Source organism: Erinaceus europaeus, chromosome 1 (assembly GCF_950295315.1).
Source record: "Erinaceus europaeus chromosome 1, mEriEur2.1, whole genome shotgun sequence".
Classification (NCBI taxonomy): domain Eukaryota; kingdom Metazoa; phylum Chordata; class Mammalia; order Eulipotyphla; family Erinaceidae; genus Erinaceus; species Erinaceus europaeus.
Genome location: NC_080162.1, coordinates 150035656 through 150056958, shown reverse-complemented (window position 1 = coordinate 150056958; position 21303 = coordinate 150035656). Strand labels below are relative to the sequence as shown.

Genomic DNA, 21303 nt, shown 5'->3' with positions numbered 1-21303 from the left:
GAGATAGAGAGAGAGAAGAAAAGATAAATGCAGCACTGCTCCACCACTTGTGAAACATCCCCTCTATAGGTGGGTACCAGGTGCTGGAATCCTAATCTTCATGAGTGGCAATACGTGCACTCTACTTGGTGCTCAGCTCTGGCTATCAGTGGTGATGGGATTGGAATTGGGACCTCTCCCATCCTAGCCCTGAGCTCTACTACTGTTCTTTCTTCTTAGCCTTATGCTTTCTTTTTAAGTAAAGAAAAACCCAAATTTAGAAGAGGTGTTCTAAAGTGACCTTTCATCTTTGGATTTTGCTTGAGCATCTTAAGGATCGATATCATATGGAGACTTTCCCTCGGAAGATGGTCTTGATCATATAGACAACATTCATGTCTGGTTGTCTGTGCTTAAAGCTTGGGGGCAGAATGAGATGGTGGAAATAGCAGTAGGTTGAAGAGTCCACAGATGAAAGTACTACTTTTCATAGTGCCACTGACTGTATGACCCTGGGGAAATATTGATTCTGTCTCTCAGTTCCTCATAGTGCAAGGGCTAATGTAGAAAAACATACCGTAGAACAGTACCAGCTATTTATTTCTCCTGCTCAGTATGTGTAGTTGTGGTTTCTTGCTCAAAAAGGACAGGCTGGCTACCTGCTGACCACGTTTCCTCCCTCCCCTCCTCACACTTAATGAACTCTAGTAGCACCAGAATTTCATTTTATGTAACTATTACATTATGGAGGCCTCTTGATTTTTTTCATCATTTCTCTGCATGCTCATGTCATCATACTTTCATGGATCCTCTGCAGAAAAAGGAACAAAAGAGCAAATAGTCTGGTTTGATGAAGAGTTGCAGTTATTGTGAGAGCTAAAACAGAGGACTTGCAATGAGCAACTTTTTAGTTATCCTATAAAGCTTCCATGTACCATCCTAAAAAGAAAACCTGTAATAGTTACAAGTCACAATTCCTAAGCAGTCTATTGTATACCAGTGTTACACTAAAGCATTCCAACTTGTAAGCAAGAGGCTTAACCTCCTAAAAGGTATTAAAATATAATAAAGAAGAATAATTGATTAAAATTGTTATTCAGCAGACCATAAAACAGACTGAACAATATCTATAGTACATACTTATTTACTAATGTACTTTTTTAATTAAAAAAAATTATCTTTATTTATTTATTGGATAGAGACAGTCAGAAATTGAGAAGGAAGGGTGTGTGCTCAACCAGGTGCGTCACCACCGGCCCCCTAACACACTATTTATAATACAATGATAGTCTAATTTCTCCACTGTAACCTTTGAATTTTAGAAATTAAATAATTTTTACAATTACAAAAGAATGCTCACATATAGGGAATGTGGAAAACAAAGTTAACAGATACAAATTGTGTCTAAGTATAAATGGTCCAAAGAGTTTCCAAGGAACGTTTCATACATTCCAGTAACATATTTTTTCTATATTCCTCTCAGTTTAAAAGGATTGTGTCCTTCATTGCTTTGTCCAAAAGTATTCCATTTGAAAGAGTCATTTACAATGTTTCTGCTTGGATTAGAATTTGACCACACTTCTAATGACCCGAGGGAAAGGCAAGTGTTGCTGGTTGACCTGCATTTCTGCTCTCACATAGCCAGAGGGTGGTGCAGGTTCATTGCTAATCTAGGTTATAGAACAGGAACAGGGCCAAAGGGAGGCTGGGATTTTTTTTTTTTTTTAAAGCCAATTAGATCTATTCAAAACTATGACTTGATCCAGACTCCTGAAAGAACTGAAGCAAAACTTGTAAAGCCGTGGTTCTTAAATGTGAGTGTATATCAGAATCTCTGGGGTATTTGTTGAATTCCAATTGTGCCCACCTCCAGAGTTTCTGGTTCATTAAATCCCAGTAATTTACATTGCTAACAAGTTCCCAGGTGGTGTGGATGCTGATGGCCCAGGGGCAAAAAATTCAGAACCAGTGTCTTAAGAAATTCTTGCACATTGCAGTGCTTTGAAGTCAGGCTAATAGACCTGTGAGGCTTCTCAGTTTTGCCACTCAGTTGAGCTAACTTGAGTCTGAGACACTCACCACCCCTTAATTCTGGGGGTCATGGGTTTGAGCTCATAACCTGCCCTTCAGGTCTATAGTGCCTAGACACCTAAGACAGTGTCTGGACAAATCAGAATCTCTGAATACAATGAGATCCCAGAGACTGAAGGATGGAATTTGTGATCTTCCGTGACCTCAGAAGTGCTGTCATTTGATTTTAAGAAAAACATTTTTAGTTGAGGAGTGTTCTCACTTTTGACTTTGAGGAACTGAAATGCAAACAATTTGAATTACCTGCAGTTCAAGTAAATGGCAGATCTGGTATTTGAACACCAAACTTTGGCTTCAGTGCTTGCTTTGTTTTTTTTACTCAAGTTTCTCCTAGGTCCCATTTTGAACTGAGGTTATCTTATGCCACCTCTAATCATTTCCTCTTGAGGAAATGTGCTGCTATGTAGCAACACACTTGTACTAGATTCCAGTCTTGACCCTGTCATCAGTAAGTGGTGTCCAAATTTTCTTTGCCATCTTACTCCCCTTGTCTTCAAAGACTTCCTGATGGACAAGAGATTAGTACATCATTTAGTTCTGGGAACAGGGAATAGACAGGTCTGTGCAGACATGTCAGTCAAAGTTCAGGGTGCCAATATGTCGGGATAGCTTCGCGGGCAGGAGACAGAGACGGCCAGAAACTCATGGCTGAGCGGAGAAGCAGTATTTCTTTATTCTTGAACGAACAGTTCAAAAAGCTAATCTAATCTAATAACAACCCAATTCTGTCCTGCCTCTCTCTCCTCCGCTGCAGCATCCGGATAGGGGGCAGGGAGAAGGAAGAACCTGAACTAGCAAGGATTAAACTAAAATTTCCCAGAGGCAGGGGGAGTGAGACTAAACCAATGTAACAGAATGACCATGTAAATAGACCACAACGTCAAGCAATGTAACAGAAGGGATCCCAGAAGCAGAACTAGAAGCATACCAACACAGACAGACTCATTTTGCTGGAAAACAAGAACCTGAGAATTCGAGAATGTCTGCTGTGAAGGTTTATAAACTGTCAGCACAAAATAGGAATAGAATGTTTTGTTTGTTTTTCCCAAATTCTTTTCTACTGGAGGCAATGGGAGAGGAAAAAAAAGTACACGTTGTTGAAGACTGGTGAACCAAGGAACTAGACTGTCGGAGAAAGAAGTAAAAGATTGGTGATCATAAGTACTTCCAGGACAAAATAATTGTAGAACAATATGAAATCTCACTCTTCCCTCTGTCCCCCTCATTCCGTCACTGTTATCAAATAGTGTGGTGAAATGTATCACTGAATCTTATCTTACCTATCCCTGAACCCTCCATCCTGGTCAGATGACCTTTGTTTTTTCCTTTATGTTTCATATTGTCAGAGGCCAAGGGTCAGTCTGAAGGGCAGGCTCAGAGGCTGAGGGTCAATGGTCTGGAGGGGTGAGGTCCTTAGTCTGAAAGAAAAGCTCACAGAGCCAGAGCAAAAGTAAAGTGAGGCCTTGGGAATGCTAGCTACTTTCCACCCACTTAATTACCTTCTTCCATCCTAGCCTTTATCAATAATATCACGTGAGAAGGGTTACGAGTTTTGTACTAAAGCTACCATGTGCTTTGAATCAGGGCATTATCCTTGTCCTGACATTCCACACCCTGGGTTTTAGGAAAAGCTCTTAAAATAAAGTCTTGTAACAACAAATAACCAAGGTAACAAAAAGCTTCCAGTCTCAGTCTACTTAAGCTCCAGATGATAGGCTGGATCCTTTTCCTTTACAAAGGTGATAGGACCCAAGACTGCCTGCCTGTAGATCCTGGGTCAAAGAGCTAGCGTGAGTACCCATTCATTGGGGAAACTGACGATCCTTCCTAGCCGACTGAATCCACATGGATCCCAGTCACTTTCAAAGCCAGCAACAAGCAGCTCCTGACAGCTTTCAACCTGACGCTGTTGACTGGCTATGGAAGAAGGGCAAACGCTAGAAGAAGAAGAGCTAGCAGTGAAATCTGCTCACTGCTCCAGGTGGGCATCCTGTACTACCCCTGTCCAGACCCACCTGCCAGTAAGATACATGGCCTGCACAGCCATGATCTAATGCTATTATGGTTTCAATCCTATAGTTTGCACAGCCAAGTAAATAGCAGCCAGCTATCTTTTAAGGGAATACCATTTTCTGGCCCTTTTCAAATGACTTTTAAACTCAAATAACCTTTGCCCCTTTCAGGTGATGTGGCACAAGGGCTCTGTATTCTGGGTCACGTGCTGGATAAAGGCATACCAGCACCCCAGAAGCCCTAGGCACACCTGTAATTTTTCATAACTAAAAGTCCCAGTCCTGACTCTTTGGGACTGTCTCAGTGGGATAAGTCCCCAGTTCATAATAAGTCCATTAAGTCCTTGATTGGGTGGGGTGACCTCAAGTCCATGGTCATCCTCAGCTTCCATTATGTTCCAAGTCCATCACAGCCCATCAAGTTTTATAGCACTGGTCATCCATACACCACTGTACTTCCTGCAGCCATTTGTCTGTCAAGTGGCTACCTTTGCCATCTCCTGTGTGAATAGAGGGGTAATCTCTACCCCATCATCCCACAGTCGTAATAGCCATGCAGGAACAGATGCCCACACTACTTTGCCAGATCTTGTAGCTACGTAGTCCTTGTTGAGGTCCTGCTATTCTGTTTGTCCAAAGGTTCCTCTGTTTCCACTTCCTGCCTCACCACTGGCTGTGCATGGAAAGGTGGAACACAACTTGGAGCTCTTGACAATACAGGAGATCCCAGACTGGACCCGCAGAAGCAGTGCTTCCCAGTGCTCAGCTGCTGCTCCAGTTCTTCCTGATGTTGTAGAACCTGCAATTTCCTACACCAACCCTGACTGTCCTGGTCAGCACATTGCAGTATTGAAAGTATTGTCATCTGCCCTATTGTCTCCCGTTTGGAAAACTCCATGTTGTCCTCTGACAACCTCAATCTGTGTGTATGGGGGGTGGGGCTCATCACTGCACACGACATCAAGTGCCACACTAAGTGCCATACTGTCTGACTACGCCAAGTGTCAGGGGCCAAGGGTCAGGCCAAAGAGCACGCTCAGAGGGCTGAGGGTGAATTATCTGGAGAGTGAGGTCCTTACTTAGTTCATGAAAGAAAGGCACACAGCGCCAGAGCAAAAATGAGTGAGGCTTCAGGAATGCTAGCTTCTTTTCTGCCCTCTGGGTTCCCCTCTTCTGCCCCCTTTATTGCTGTTCCAGCTTTTAACAATAACATCAGATGAAAAGGATTATGAGCTTTGCACCAAAGCTACCATGTGCTTTGCAGCATGGCATTATCATTGTCCTGACAGTCAGATGTAACATCATTAGTTGTTGCTGTCTCTGCTGCTGTTATTGTATAATTGGCAACTTTGCTATTGACTCTTAAGTCACTGCCATTTTCAGACGATGGATTCAGTGTCATCTGTTCTCCTGTGTTTTTTTTTTTTATGATTTCTTTATTGGAGAATTAATGTTTTACATTCGACACTAAATACAATAGTTTGTACATGCATAACATTTATCAGATTTCCATATAACAATACAACCCCCACTGGGTCCTCTGTCATCCTTCTTGGACCTGTATTCTCCCCCCCACCCACCAGAGAGTCTTTTCCTTTGGTGCAATACGCCAATTCCAGTTCAGGTTCTACTTGTGTTTGCCCTTCTGATCTTGTTTTTCAACTTCTGCTGGGGGGGGGGGATCATTTTTAAAGCAGTACACATTTTTGGTAGAAAATTTGGACAAAGGTTGTTTAAGAAGAGGAAATCCAAAAGGTCATCAAGCTGTGGAATAGATAGTTCTAGGTCACTGTTAATGAAAATGAAATCAAATAATATATACAGTACTTTAGAAAGGTCAGTTATGCCATTTCATTTCTTCTTTCTTTTTTTTTTTTTTTTGCCTCCACAGTTATTGCTGGGGCTCAGTGCCTGCACTACGAATCCACTGCTCCTGGAGGCTTTTTTTTTCTTTTGTTGCCCTTGTTGTTTATTGTTGTTGTTGTTGTTATTGCTGTCATTGTTGGATAGGACAGAGAGAAATCGAGAGAAGACGGGAAGACAGAGGGGGAGAGAAAGACAGACACCTGCAGACTTGTCTCACTGCTTGTGAGGCAACCCCTCCATGCAGGTAGGGAGCTGGGAGCTTGAACTGGGATCCTTATGCTGGTCCTTGCACTTTGTACCATGTGCGCTTAACCTGCTGCACTACCACCTGGCCCCCCAGTTCTGGAACTGTGAAGATCTTCATGCATATAGGCATATAGGCTGATGCTACTTCCATTTTTGAGAGCTATTTGGCACCACTTGTTCAACTTAGGGTCATTCATATTGCTATAACTCAGCAGTTATGCTGTTGAAGTGTTTGAATATACATGCATGTGTATATGTATACATACTTATGTACATATGTGTTACTATGTGCATGCATGTATATGGTAAGCTACATGAGATGTATATGCATACATACATAAATATATATACTACCATAATTAGACATTAAGAAGATAATCCTGGGGCTGGGCGGTAGCGCAGTGGGTTAAGCTCACAAGGACTGGCAGACTAGCGTAAGGTCCTGGTTCGAGCCCCCCATTCCCCACCTGCAGGGGGGTCCCTTCACAGATGATCTGCAGGTGTCTATCTTTCTCTCTCCATCTCTGTCTTCCATATCTCTCTCGATTTCTCTTTGTTCTACCCAATAATTATAAACAACAAGGAAAACAAAAGAGGAAAAATAGCCTCCAGGAGCAGTGGATTCATAGTGCAAGCACTGAGCCCAGAAAAAAGAAGAAGAAGAAGAAGAAGAAGAAGAAGGAGGAGGAGGAGGAGGAGGAGGAGGAGGAGGAGGAAGAAGAAGAAGGAGGTGGAGGAGGAGGAGGAGGAGGAGGAGGAGAAGAAGAAGAAGAAGAAGAAGGAAGAAGGAGGAGGAGGAGGAGGAGGAGGAGGAGGAGGAGGAGGAGAAGAAGAAGAAGAAGAAGAAGAAGAAGAAGAAGAAGAAGAAGAAGAAGAAGAAGAAGAAGAAGAAGAAGAAGAAGAAGAAGAAAATCCCACAGGTTTATTGGGGTTGTAAGAGAGACTTGGAGGTAATTTGGGTTACTTCAGATTTGGTGACTAAACATACAAGAGTACTCTACAGCTATTGAAGCCATTGCTTAGATAAACGTTGCCAGCATGGGTGGATCTGGAGGGCATAGTGCCAGTGAATGAGTAAGAAATACAGTGAGATACAGTGCAGAACCATTCTCCAAGCTCAAATACACAAGTATAGGGTGGAACTTATACAAAAATGCTGTTCAACTTATCAAAAGTACTGTATAAAGTGGGAGAAGTGGGTGTAAAAAGGGGAAGGAAAAACAGAGATACTCTAAAGAATATAGTAGTAATGTTATACACTGAGGAAAATGATTAAGTCAACCCTCTGAAAAGAGGGAAAAAATGAACAGAACAGAACAATATCTGTAACTCCATTAATATATTTAGTCTTAAAACTCAGTATATATACATGAAATACTGCTCAGCTGTAAGAAAAGATGAAATCTTGTCATTTGCAGCATAATACAAGTATCTGGAGAGGATTATGCTAAGTGAAATAAGTCAGGAGAAAGAAAAATACCATACAGACCTGCCAACATCACGTTCAGTGGAGAAGTAATTATAAAAGCCAGACCTCCCACCTTCTGCACCCCATAAAGATCTTTGCTACATACTCCCAGAGGGATAGAGGATAGAGGGCCTTTTGATTGAGAGGATGATATACAGAACTCCGGTAGTGGAAGTTGTATGGAATTGTACCCCTCTTATCCAAAATCTTGTTAATCATTATTAAATCACTAATAAAAAACAAATAAAAAGAAACATACCATATACCACATGTGACATATAAGGAAATACAGCATATGAATAATAATGCCCCCCAACAATAACAGGTAAGTGGACTTTGACAATAGAATTGAGGTTAGGACAGGAAAATAGCTCAGTTGCTTCATGCACTGCTTTGCCAAGTGTGTGACCAGGGTTTGGGCCCCGGACTCCATCACATTGAAGAAAGCTTTGGGGCTGTGGTATCTTTCACTCCCTGCCTCTAATCTTACTCTTTCTTTTTGAAAAAGTCCATCCCAGGGCAGTGGAGCCCTGGAGACAATCCAAACAAAACAATGAGGAATTTCTTCCTAAGTCATGTTATTTTAATAGTAGAAGAGCTGATGCAGATAAAACTGAACTTGACATCTGTAAAGTTGCTGTCCCAGAATTTAGTTTTTTATGAAATCACAGTGAGACCAAAAACTAAACCACTGGGCCGGGTGGTGGTACAATTGGTTTAGCACATGTGACAATGCCCAGGAACCTAGGCTCAAACACTTGGTCCTTACCTGCAAGGGGGGAAGCTTCATGAGTGGTGAAGCAGTGCCACAGGTGTCTCTCCTTTTCTGTTCTACCTTCTCTCAATTCCTCTGTCTCTATTCAAAATAAAGTGAAATATTAAAAGATCGAGTCACTAGTTCTTCTTTACCCATGGTCTTGCTTCCCATGGATATGGATGTATTACATACCAGTAGTTGTCAGTTTTCCTTAAGAGAGTATAAGACTTCATTGGATGTGGTGAGGATATTGTAGACCTTGAGCTAAGGGATTGCATTTGATGCTCTCCTATAATTTTAATAGTGTGCTGGCCAGTTACCTACTCTCCATTACCTCTATAAGAGAGACACCTTCCTCCATTTTCCCATAGGTGGTTGTATTATGTGATGGGTCCTGATCATTCCTTGCAGCCTCTAGAGATCTTTGAAATGTGCCAGCTCCATTCACTGACTCTGTGATTCTAAACAGGCTGGAAATGCATTTTCACTGGTGCTTTTCCTGAGTCTAGGCTGTCAGGTGCATTTTTCTTAGGCTTCTCAGTCTGAACAGGCTGTTGGAGTGCATCCCAGAGCACCAGATATGAGGGAGAAATTAAAAAAAAATAGCAGAGTGGAACAGAAAGGGGTGAAAAAAGATACTCCCTTCCACCCACTCTCTGGTTCCATTCAGCACATTGATTTCATTCAGCAGTTCTTTGCTGCTTTGTTTGCAGAGACAGAACTTCAATTAAGAAGTTGAGCTTGCATGAATAGTGGAGTATAAATATCCATTTGAAAATAAATTAAGATATAGTTGACTTCAGCCATGTGACAGACCCCTGAATTTGTACTGCATTAATTCATGGACCTTAATAATTTCTTCAGGGTAAGTCTGAATTTTGCTTTCTTTTATCTATGAAAAAGGACCCACATAGCAAATGAATAGTACAGATATGTTTGCTTGAAAATGCATCAGCTAGCCTGAGAAGAAGGGTTGTTTTTCAGATGCCGTATTCCATCTATTTTTATCCAAATGATTCACTGATTATGAGTGATTCTACTTTTTAAAGTAGTCCTAGGAGAATTTTGGCAGTGTTTTATTAGCATTTAATTTGAATCACTCAAAACTCCATTTCTTTAAAACTTGTCCATATTTCAGTATTATCACACACATCTTCCTTCCATCAGTATGATTTGTTGTAATTAATCACAATTCTTTGAATATTGTCTAGTACAATTGTACCCTTTGAACTGGATTTTCAATTTTCCCTTGATTTTTAGAGATAAAATGCTTGTCTGAGAAGGCTTTTATGCCTCTGTCTAGTTTGAAAAATGGCCTAGCAGGATACAGTAGTCTTGGTTGAAAGATTTTCTCATGAGAGCTTGATAAATATCTTGCCATTCTCTTTTGGCCTTTAGTGTTTGTGCGGAGAAATCTGCTGCTAATCTTATGGGTTTTCCTCTGTAGGTGACTCTTTGTTTTTCTCTTGCAGCCTTCAGGATTCTTTCTTTATCCTTATTCCTTTTCATTCTAAATATGATGTGTCTTTGTGTCTTTAAGTTTGGTTTAATTCTGTTTGGGACCCTCTGGGCTTCTTGAACCTGTATGTCTTTTATGTTGTCTAGAGTAAGGAAGTTCTCAGCTATTATGCCCTACAGAATGCTTCCTTCCCTTCCCTCTCTTTCTTACTCTGGTAAACCAATAATGCTTATATTATTTCTTTTGAAGTCATCCCACCTGTCTCTGTTGTTTTCAGTATCTCTTTTTGAGATCTCTTACTTTTTTAGTTGTCTCTAATTCTTCCTCGATCTTGCTAATTCTCTTTTCTGCCTCATTTATTCTATGCTCTCTTCCCCTCTGTTGTTTTCTGTAGCTCAGCTGTTTTGTTACCCTGTTCTTATACTGCATTAGCTTGTTCAGTTAGTTGTGTTCTTAGCTCAGCTATTACAGCCTACAGTTCTCTAATTACCTTAAGATAGTGTTTTCTTTTGGAGTCTCATTTGCTGTTTCCCTTTTTATGATGATTTTTTTTCCAAACTCTTTCCTCACTCTTATGACTAATACCTCAATTAGTGTTTGGATCTTGTCCTAATTCTTAGGTGTTTCTACCTTTGGGGGGATTTTAGCTGGACTTTTTTCCTGGCTCATTTCTCCAATATTTCTTCTTGGTTTAACCATTGTATGTGGTGTGTTATGAGGTCCCTCTCTCAGTATGATTGAATCCACTAAGCACACTTGTCTGGACTGACTTGTGTCTAAGCAAAGTACTTAAAAGAGTTTACAGTTATGGAAATTAACAGTTGTTTCAATGTTGTCTCAATCCATAAGGTGAAGCATGGCGACTGTTAAACCCTCTTTTTGTTCTTTATATTCCCTGTAGGCTATGGGAATCCGTGGGCTTTTTAAGTATAAGTAGATTTTTTTAGTTTAATTACTCCTAACCTAGAGGTAAAACAGGGTGGGATAGCACAGTGGTTATGCAAAAAGACTCCCACACCCTGAGAGTCCAAAGCCCCAGGCCCAATTGGCTTCTCTGACAGCAGCAAGAGCCAAGCTGGGTAGTACTTCTTGGCCCTGTGAGTTTCTAAATAAAACCCTGTTTGTACTCTATGGGTTCTGGGGCAATTATTCAACGTGTCTCCAAATTCATGAGAGAGCAATGTGGAAAGGCTGCCACTATACAGACCCACTTCCTGACTACTGGGAGTGTGTATCTTCTCCTGCATTGCTGGATTAAGTCTCTGCCCCTGATTTCGGTACAGGGCCTTCCTGCTGCTCCAGCCTATAAGGGACAGTAACAGTGGAGACTCACAGTGCATTTGGTGAGCCTTAGGTGATCCTCTCTCCTGTCAGCAGTTTATTTGTTGATAAAACTCAGACCAGAGGTGGTGCCTCAACTGGCAAACTGTGGGACTGTTACCAGCTGCCCCAGGAATCTCTCCTTAGGCCCCTCTCTGTCCATGAGCCACATGTGTTTGCACTCACCTGCGACTTGGTGAGTCAATACTTTTGAGTTCCCAAGGTATTCTGAGTCTTGTCTTGTGTTCTTAGGTGATCTTCTTTGTTATTCTTAGTTGACCAGGGAGAGGAGAGAGGTGCTGCTGCTTCTACTCTGTAGCCCCACCTCCAGAAGCCTTTCTCTGGAAGTTGCACTTTTATCTGTTTCTGATCTTAGAGGAAAGGCTTTCTCCCTCCCCTCCCCTCCCCTCCCTTCCCCTGCTTCCCCTTCCCCTTCCCTCCTCTCTCCTCCCCTCTTCCTCTCCTCTTCCTCTCCTCTTTTCCTCTTCTATTCCTCTCCTTTCCCTTCCCCATACCCCTCCACTCCTTCCTCTTTGCCCTTCCTTCTTCCTCCCCTCTCCTCCCTTCCCTTTTCCCTTCCCTTCCCTTCCTTGGTTTCTTTCCCTTTCTCTTTTCCACCAGGGTTATTTCTGGGGTGCAGGGCCTGTTCTGTGAGCTCCACACAACAGGTTGCCTCCTTCCCCCCTTTTTATTATTCGATAGGACAGATAGAAATTGAAATGGGGGAGAGAGACCTGAAACACTGATTCACTGCTCGAGAAGCTTCCCCCCCTGCAGGTAGGGATTGGGGACTTGAACCTGGGTCCTTGTGCATAGTAACAGGTACGCTTAACCAGTTGTGCCACCACTCTGACCCTTGCTTTTCACCTTTCATCATCGGATCTGATGATAGTTATAGGCATGTGATAGAAGAGATATGATTGAATAAAGTAACATGGGTCATGTGATAGAGGTAATGTGAAAGAACAAAATGCCATATGACATGTGACAGTCACAAGAAATGCATCATGCTACAATGTCATAATGATTCAGGTGGTAGAAGTGATATGATGTGAGACAAGCAATGTATGCCATGCAATAAAAATGACATGCATCCCATATTGTATGTTGTCTGTCACATCATGTCACTTTTGTTGCAAGTTGTATGTGTGTTATGAGTCACATGATGAGAGTAGCACAGGTCATGGGAACATCTTTTTATTTGTTATCTCACTTGACACATCTGTCTCTTCTGGTTTACATGTGAGGAGTGAGACAAATGAGGTGTAGTCTATACTTTTTCTATGACTCCACATGTTAAAGACTCTTTTGATCAGTGGATCTCCCTAGTCCTGGAGCTAGGGAGATAGCATAATGGTTATGTAAATGAATTTAAAAATACTTATTCAGTCATTTATTTTGGTTAGAGACAGAGATAAATTGAGAGGGAAGGGGAATATAGAGGGAGAGAGACAGAGAGACACCTGCAGCACTGCTACATTGCTCATGAATCTTCTCTAGGTAAAAATTGGGGGCTTGAACCCTGGGGTTCTTGTGCACTGTAATGTGTGCGCTCAATCATGTGTGCCACCACCCAGCCCTGTGTAAATGACTTTCATACCTGAGGCACTTTCATACCTGGTGGCTCCCAGGTGCCACCATAAACCAGAGCTGAACAGTGCTCTGGTAAAATAAAAAAAAATAAAAAAAATAAAGCTTTCCTCTCAGATATAGTGGGGAAGATGGACTCTTGGTGACTTTGAGCTATTATTGCAAGATCATTATATATATTTCATTTCCATTCTAGTCTAGAATGTAGACTATTCCAAGTATATATCCGCTTACTCCTTTTTTTTTGTTGTTGCTCATTTATTGAACTAACATCTGGAATCTTCCTTTAATACCTCTACAATAAGATACTGGTTATATTGCCAAAGTATCAGTACTAAGTGGGAAGTAATTCATTATTGCTTGCTATAGTTAAAAGGGAGAATAGATATAAATATAGATAGCTATAGAATTAAGTAACTCATACCTGCTACCTTGGGAGTACTACAGTTTCCAATGGAGGGAATGGGGAATGAGAACTCTGGTGGTGGGAACGGTGTGGAATTATACCCCTGTACTCTCATAATTTTGTAAATCACTATTAAATTACTAATAAAAAAGGGGTGTAGATGCTTCCACAAAGCTGTCATTTTGATGTACTCTTTCATCCTTTGTAGTACATTATCAGGATCTCAAAGAATATTCTCTGTTTATGAAATCACTCAGAAGCCTCTTTATTTTTCATCTGATGAAAATAGAACACTTCACTTGACAGGAAACCTCACTTCTTGTTCCTGAAAGCCATCACAACAGTCATTATGTCTGACTTGCAAAGATTTCCTAGAATTAGAAAAACAATAGCCAGTTAAAATGGCAATGTCAAGAGCTTTCTGAGGTCTAATGACCACCAAGGTAAAAATTTCCTATTGAATTTGTAAGAAAACTGTAGGAGGATTATTTGGGTGTTCGGCAATAATTTGGAAATGATTTTCGGTGTTGTATTTTTTTAAAAATTTTTTATTTAAGAAAGGATTAATTAACAAAACCATAGGGTAGGAGGGGTATAATTCCACACAATTCCCACCACCCAATCTCCATATCTCACCCCCTCCCCTGATAGCTTTCCCATTCTCTATCCCTCTGGGAGCATGGACCCAGGGTCATTGTGGGTTGCAGAAGGTAGAAGGTCTGGCTTCTGTAATTGCTTCCCCGCTGAACATGGGCGTTGACTGGTCGGTCCATACTCCCAGTCTACCTCTCTCTTTCCCTAGTTGGGTGGGTATCTGGGGAAGCTGAGCTCCAGGACACATTGGTGGGGTCTTCAGTCTAGGGAAGCCTGGCCGGCATCCTGATGACATCTGGAACCTGGTGACTGAAAAGAGAGTTAACATACGAAGCCAAACAAATTGTTGAACAATCATGGACCCAAAGGTTAGAATAGTGGAGAGGAAGTGTTAGGGAGGTACTCACTGCAAACTCTAGTGTACTTCTGCTTTCAGGTATATATTTTGCACTAGTTTACGGATACGTGTGAACATATGCTCTCTCTCACAGAAACTGGTGTATATCTAGGTTTTGGGACTTTGTTAGAAAGTGAACCACCTAAGATGGAATTAGAGAATACTATGAAAGGAAAGGTCTCACCCGAGTAATGAAGCTGAAGGGTTGTCATTCCACATGTGAAGTCTCTGGACACAGTCTGAAGTGAAGCATTTTGAGGTGGCAGTCATTGTGTTGGTTAGGTTGTGATCGGCAGATGCAATATTATTTGATATGGATTGGGAGAGGCATACGGGAAAGTGGGCCCTATAAAATGGTTCTAGGACTGGGGGAAGTAGAGGCTCTATAGTGGAGATGTGAGGTTCCTGCTGTCTTAGGGTTCAAAAAGACAATGGATAGTTAATGAATGTTATCATCACATTATTTAGTAATTGGGTTAACTTTGAAAAGTCCTTTTGTTAGGGTTTGCTGTACAGTACCCAGTATCTTGTATATAGATGTGCTATTGGTTGCTTCTGATCTACTTGGTCTAGGCTTTTGAGAGAGTCTGCATATCAGTTACACAGCCTATATATTAAAAAGATTCAGTTTGTGTTTTGAAAAACTTCGAAACATACAATTTATTTTCCCCCTCTTGTATTAATTAACTAGTGATTTATATGAATACATTTTACTAGGAGTGTACATAAACACCATTCCCACCACCGAAAGACTGTGACCTATCCCTCCCACCCAATTCCCACCCTCCACTGTCCCAGGAAGCTGCATGTCTACCCCTCACCACAGGGTTGTTACTTTGGTGCCCTACTTATAATTTGGTCAGGTCCTGCTTTTAGTTTCCCTTTCAGATCTTCTTCCTCAACTTCTGTTGATGAGTGGGATCATCCCATACTCATCTTTATCTTTCTGACTTAGCTCACTTAACATAATTCATTCTAGCTCTGTCCAAGATGGGTCAGAGAGGGTGGGTTCATTGTTCTTGATAGCTGCATAGTATTCCATTGTGTATATATACCACAGCTTTCTCAGCCACTCATCTGTTGCTGGGCACCGGGGTTGCTTCCAGGTTTTAGCTATTATGAATTGTGCTGCTATGAACATAGGAGTACACACCTCTTTTTGGTTGGGTGTTATGGAGTCCTTGGGGTATAACCCCAGGAGAGGAATTACTGGATCATATGGAAGGTCCATGTCTAGCCTTGTGAGAGTTTTCCAGACTGCTCTCCACAGAGGCTGTACCAATTTACATTCCCACCAGAAATGTCAAAGGGTTCCTCTGTCCCCACAACCTCTCCAGTGTTGGTTGCTGCTGTCCTTTTTGATGTATGCCATTCTTACAGGAGTGAGGTGGTATCTTAGTGTTGTCTTAATTTGCATTTCTCTGACAATCAGTGACCTAGAGCAGTTTTTCATATGTTTGTTAGCCTTTGGATCTCCTCTGTAGTGAATGTTTTGTTCATATCCTCAGCCCATTTTTGGATGGGGTCATTTGCTTTTTTGGTGCTAAGTTTGCTGAGCTCTTTATATATTTTGGTGATTAGTTTCTTGTCTGATGTCTGGCATGTGAAGATATTCTTCCATTCTGTGAGGGGTCTCTTTGTTTGTTTAATAGTTTCTTTGGATGTGCAGAAGCTTTTCAATTTGATGTAGTCCCATTGATTTGTTTCTGCTTTAGTCTTCCTTGCAATTGGGTTTGATTCATCAAAGATGTCCTTGAGGTGTAGGTGGGAAAGTGTTTTACCAATGTTTTCCTCTAAGTATATGATTGTTTCTGGTCTGACATCTAGGTCTTTGATCCATATGGAGTTGATTTTTGTTTCTGGTGAGATAAAGTGGTTCAATTTCATTCTTCTGCATGTTACAACCCAGTTTTCCCAGCACCATTTATTGAAGAGATCCTCCTTTTTCCATTTAATCCATTGGGCCCCCTTATCAAAGATTATATGTCCATAGGTGTGGGGATTTATTTCTGGGCTTTCAACTCTTTCCACTGGTCTGTGTGCCTATTTTTTTCCAGTACCATGCTGTTTTGATGATGATGGCTTTATAATATAGTTTAAGGTCTGGGAGTGTGATGCCTCCATTTCTGTTTCTTTTCCTTAAGATGGTTTTGGGTTGCATTGGATCGACCTTCTCGTGGTGCATCCCGTGAGTACCCATTCATTGGGGAAACTGACGATCCTTCCTAGCCGACTGAATCCACATGGATCCCAGTCACTTTCAAAGCCAGCAACAAGCAGCTACTGACAGCTTTCAACCTGATGCTGTTGACTTGCTATGGAAGAAGGGCAAACGCTAGAAGAAGAAGAAGATGGTTTTGGCAATTCTAGGTGTTTTCAGGTTCCAGATAAATGATTGTAGTGTTTGTTCTATTCTCTTAAAGAAGCTTGGTGGAACTTTGATGGGTATTGCATTAAATTTGTATATGGCTCTGGGGAGAATATTCATTTTGATGATATTTATTCTTCCAACCCATGAGCATGGGATATCTTTCCATTTCTTGATATCATTTTCTATTTCCTTGAGTAGCAACTCATAGTTTTCAGCATATAAGTCTTTCACTTCTTTGGTCAACTTTATTCCTAGGTATTAGATTGATTTTACTGAAACAGTAAATGGGAGTGATTTCTGGATGTCTTCTTCTTCAGATTTAGTGTTTGCATAAAGAAATGCCACTGATTTTTGTACATTGATTTTGTAGCCTGATACCTTGCTATATTGCCTAATAACTTCCAGTAGTTTTCTGCTGGATTCTTTAGGTTTTTCTATGTATACTATCATATCATCTGCAAATAGTGAGAGCTTGACTTCTTCCCTTCCAATCTGTATTCCTTTGATTCCTTTCTCTTGCCTGATTGCTATGGCAAGAACTTCCAATACTATGTTGAATAGTAACGGTGACAGTGGATAGCCCTGTCTAGTCCCCGATCTGAGGGGGAATGCTTTCAAATTCTGTCCATTGAGTATGATATTGGCTGTAGGTTTGCTATATATAGACTCCACTATCTCGAGGAATTTCCCATCTATTCCCATTTTTTGTAGAGTTTTGAGCATGAATGGGTGTTGGATTTTGTCAAAGGCTTTCTCTGCATCTATTGAGATAATCATGTGGTTTTTGGCTTTGCTTTTATTGATGTGGTGAATGACATTGATTGACTTACGGATGTTGAACCACCCTTGCATTCCTGGGATGAATCCCACTTGGTTGTGATGAACAATCTTTTTGATATGTTGCTGTATCCGGTTGGCCAAGATCTTGTTTAAAATTTGGCATCTATGTTCATCAGAGATATTGGTCTGTAGTTTTCCTTTTTTGTTCTGTCCCTATCAGCTTTTGGTATCAGGGTGATGTTGGTTTCATAGAAGGTGGAAGGGAGTATTCCTGTTTTTCAATCTTATGGGAAAGCTTAAGAAGTATGGGTACTAACTGTTTCCTGAAAGTTTTGTAGAATTCATTTGTGAAGCCATCTGGTCCAGGACTTTTATTGTTGGGGAAGTTCTTAATAACGGTTTCAATTTCTTTGTCTGTGATTGGTGCATTTAGATTTTGTAGTTCTTCTTGGTTTAGTTTTGGAAGGGCATATGCTTCCAGGAATTGTTCCATTTCTTCCAGATTCTCTAGCTTGGTGGCATATAGTTCTTTATAGAAGTTTAGCAAGATTCTCTGGATTTCTGTGGTGTCAGTTGTGATATCTCCTCCATCATTTATGATTCTATTAATTTGAGTCTTCTCTCTTTTTTGTTTGGTGAGTCTGGCTAGGGGTTTGTCAATTTTGTTTAATCTTTCAAAGAACCAACATTTGGCTTCATTGATCTTTTGTATGGTTCTTTTATTTTTGATGTTGTTTATTTCTGCTCTAACTTTAGTGATTTCTGTCTTTCTGTTTGTTTTAGGGTTCCTTTGTTCCTCTTCCTCTAAGTCCTTGAGGTGTGCAGTAAGGTTGTTCATTTGAGCTTCTTCTTGGTGTTTAATATGTGATTGTATGGCTATAAGTTTCCCTCTCAGTACTGCTTTAGCTGTGTCCCAAATATTTTGATAGGTTGTGTCTTCATTTTCATTTGTTTCCAGGAACATTTGAATTTCCTCCTTGAGTGAGTCTCTGACCCAGTGGTTCTTAAGGAGTATGTTGTTTAGTTTCCAAATTCTGTGACTTTTAATAATTTTCTGTTTGTTGTTAAATGTTAGTTTTAGTCCAATGTGGTCTGAGAAGATACTTGGGATGATTTCAGTGTTCTTGAATTTATTGATGCTGTCTTTGTGGCCTAAAATGTGGTTTATCCTTGAGTATGTGTTATGTGGATTTGAAAAGAAGGTGTATTCCAGCTTTTTGGGGTGAAGGACTCTGAAAATGTCCAAGAGATCTAGTCTGTCAATCTCTTCATTTAATTCTCTTGTATCTTTGTTGGTTCTCTGCTTTGTTGATCTGTCTAAGTGTGAGAGTGGGGTATTGAAGTCTCCCACTATGATTGTATTACTATTGTTGTATTTTGAAATCCTTTCAGTAAGCGCTTGACGTATTTAGATGGTCCCTCATTGGGTGCATAGATGTTAATTATTTTTAAGTCTTCTTGGCTGATTGATCCTCTAATCATTATGTAATGTCCTTGCCTATCTTTTATTACTTTATTTAATTTAAAATCTATTGTGTCTGAGATGAGAATGGCTGTTCCTGCACTTTTTTGTGGTCCGTTAGCCTGTATGGTTGTTTTCCATCCTTTCACTTTAAGTCTGTGTTTATCTTGTTGTGACAGATGGGATTCTTGCAAGCAGCATATGGTTGGATTATGTTTTCTGATCCACCCCCCAACTCTGTGCCTTTTGATGGGTGAGTTTAAGCCATTGACATTTATTGATATTATGGATTTAATGTATTGTAGTGCCATTGTTAAAAAAATTTTTTTTTGTTTGCTCTGATATATTGCCTGTATTATAGTGATGTTCTTGTTTATAAGAGGTCTTTTAGAACCTCTTTCAGGGCTGGTTTGGTGATGGTTGCCTCCTTTAACTGTTGTTTGTCTAAGAAGGTTTTGATCCCTCCATCTAGTTTGAATGAAAGTCTAGCAGGATATATTATCCTTGCTTGAAACCCTTTTTCATTCAGGGCTCAATAGATATCTTGCCATTCTCTTCTGGCTTTTAGAGTTTGAGTGGAGAAGTCTGCAGATAATCTTATGGGTTTTCCCTTGTATGTGACTTTTTGTTTCTCTCTTGCAGCCTTTAGGATCCTTTCTTTATCCTTACTTCTTCTCATTGTGACTATGATGTGTCTTGGTGTCTTCAGGTCTGGGTTGATTCTGTTTGCTACTCTCTGGGCCTCTTGAATCTTGATGTCCTTTCTGTTATTCAGGTCTGGGAAGTTTTCTTCTATTATTTCCTCTAGAATGTTTGCTTCCCCTTCCTCTCTTTCTTCCTCTGGCAGGCCAATTATACGAATGTTACTTCTTTTGAGATCATCCCATATGTCTCTGTTGTTGTTTTCAGTGTCTCTCAATCTCTTTTTAAGCTCTTTCACCTCTTTCTTAGTTTTCTCTAACTCATCCTCTGTCTGACTAATTCTGCTTTCTGCTTCTGTTAGTATGCTTTCCCTGCCTCAGCTTCTTTCTTCATTACAGCTATTTCAGCTTTCAGTTCTCTAATTGCCTCAAGATAATCAGTATTTTCCTTGGGGGTCTCAACTGTTGTTTCCCTAATACTGCCATTCCTTTCCTCAAATGTTGTTTTCATTTCTGTGATTAATAAGTTTATTATTGCTTGCATAATTTTCTTATCGATGGTTACTTCTGCCTGATTTGTAGTTTCTTCTGGGCTCTTGTCTTCATTCATTGGAGTAGCCATTTCATTTGTTTTTGATCAATCCATTTCTTTGATTTATGTGTTTCTTTTTTTATGCTCTGTTGTTCCTCAGTTGTTGTGTCTTGAGCACAAGCAACACTGTCCTAAATGACAATTGCACTCACCAACCTCAGGAATTACAGTAGCAACTGAAGCAAGTATTGAAGCAGTTTAATCACTACCAGTTAGCCAAAAAATTTCTCCAGTCTGTGAAAAAATAGTAACCAAATCCCAGTGAAGAAGAAACAGAAAAGAAAGAAGGGATAGCAAGAATAGACAGTTATGCATATCTACTATCTGCTGTATATTCTAGGGGTAACAAGAGGGGAATGGGAAGTAGAGCAGAGATACACACATAGAGAGTCCACTCTGAGTCAGATTTCTTCCCCAAAATAATTCATAAATTCAGAAAGGCAAAGAGGAAGGAAGGAAGAAGTGTATGACAAGATAAAAAAAAAGAAAAGAAAGAAAAAAGACAAGAGAGAGAAAATATAAAAGATAAGAAAAAGAGCTGTAATTAAAGAGCAGTGAAAGGAAAGCTTTTTTTGTTTACTTTATTTTTAATTTAATTTAATTTAATTTTTTTAATTACCTAGGAGGAGGAGGGAGGGGAGAGTCTGTAGAGGAGGTAGGAGTAAGGAGACAAGTTCCTCCTACAATAGATAAGATGCCCACTACCCTAGCAATGAAAGATACCCTAAGAGTTAATTCTGATCAGCCTAAAGGGGGGGGGGAAGATATATGCCTTTATATAATATTAATAATAAAATAGAGCAGGGTAAAAAAAAAAACCCTGTCCCAGATTACCTCAAACCTCGTGATCAGAGGCAGCTGATTGTTAAGAAAGAGAAAAAAAAACAACAACAACCTCAGGACTAGACAAGGATAGCTGAAATAGACAGTTATGCAAATCTAGTATCCACTGTATATTCTAGGGGTAGCTAAAGGAGGAAGGGAAGTTGAGCAGAGATACTCACAGTGAGAGTCCAACTCTGAGTCAGAATTCTTCCCCAAAATAATTCCCAAATGTGTATCAGTGAATTCAAAAAAGCACACTGTTTGGTGGTGTGGGGGATGGGGCCTGTGGCTTTGGAAGCTGTAGGATTAAGGAAAAAAGGATGACAAGAATGAGAAAAAGAAAAAAAAAGGAAGAGAGAAAAAAGAAAAAGATACGAAAAAGAATAGTCATAAAAGAGTGGTGAAAGGAAAGAGTTTATTTATTTATTTATTTATTTTTAATTATTT

At 40.3% G+C, this 21303-nt stretch overlaps 1 protein-coding gene across 3 annotated transcripts in view; it reads left to right on the top strand.

Moving 5' to 3' along the window:
- TMEM108 (transmembrane protein 108) overlaps nucleotides 1-21303 on the top strand; it is a 340373-nt gene that overhangs the window by 73432 nt on the left and 245638 nt on the right. The gene's annotated exons all lie outside the window — the stretch shown is intronic.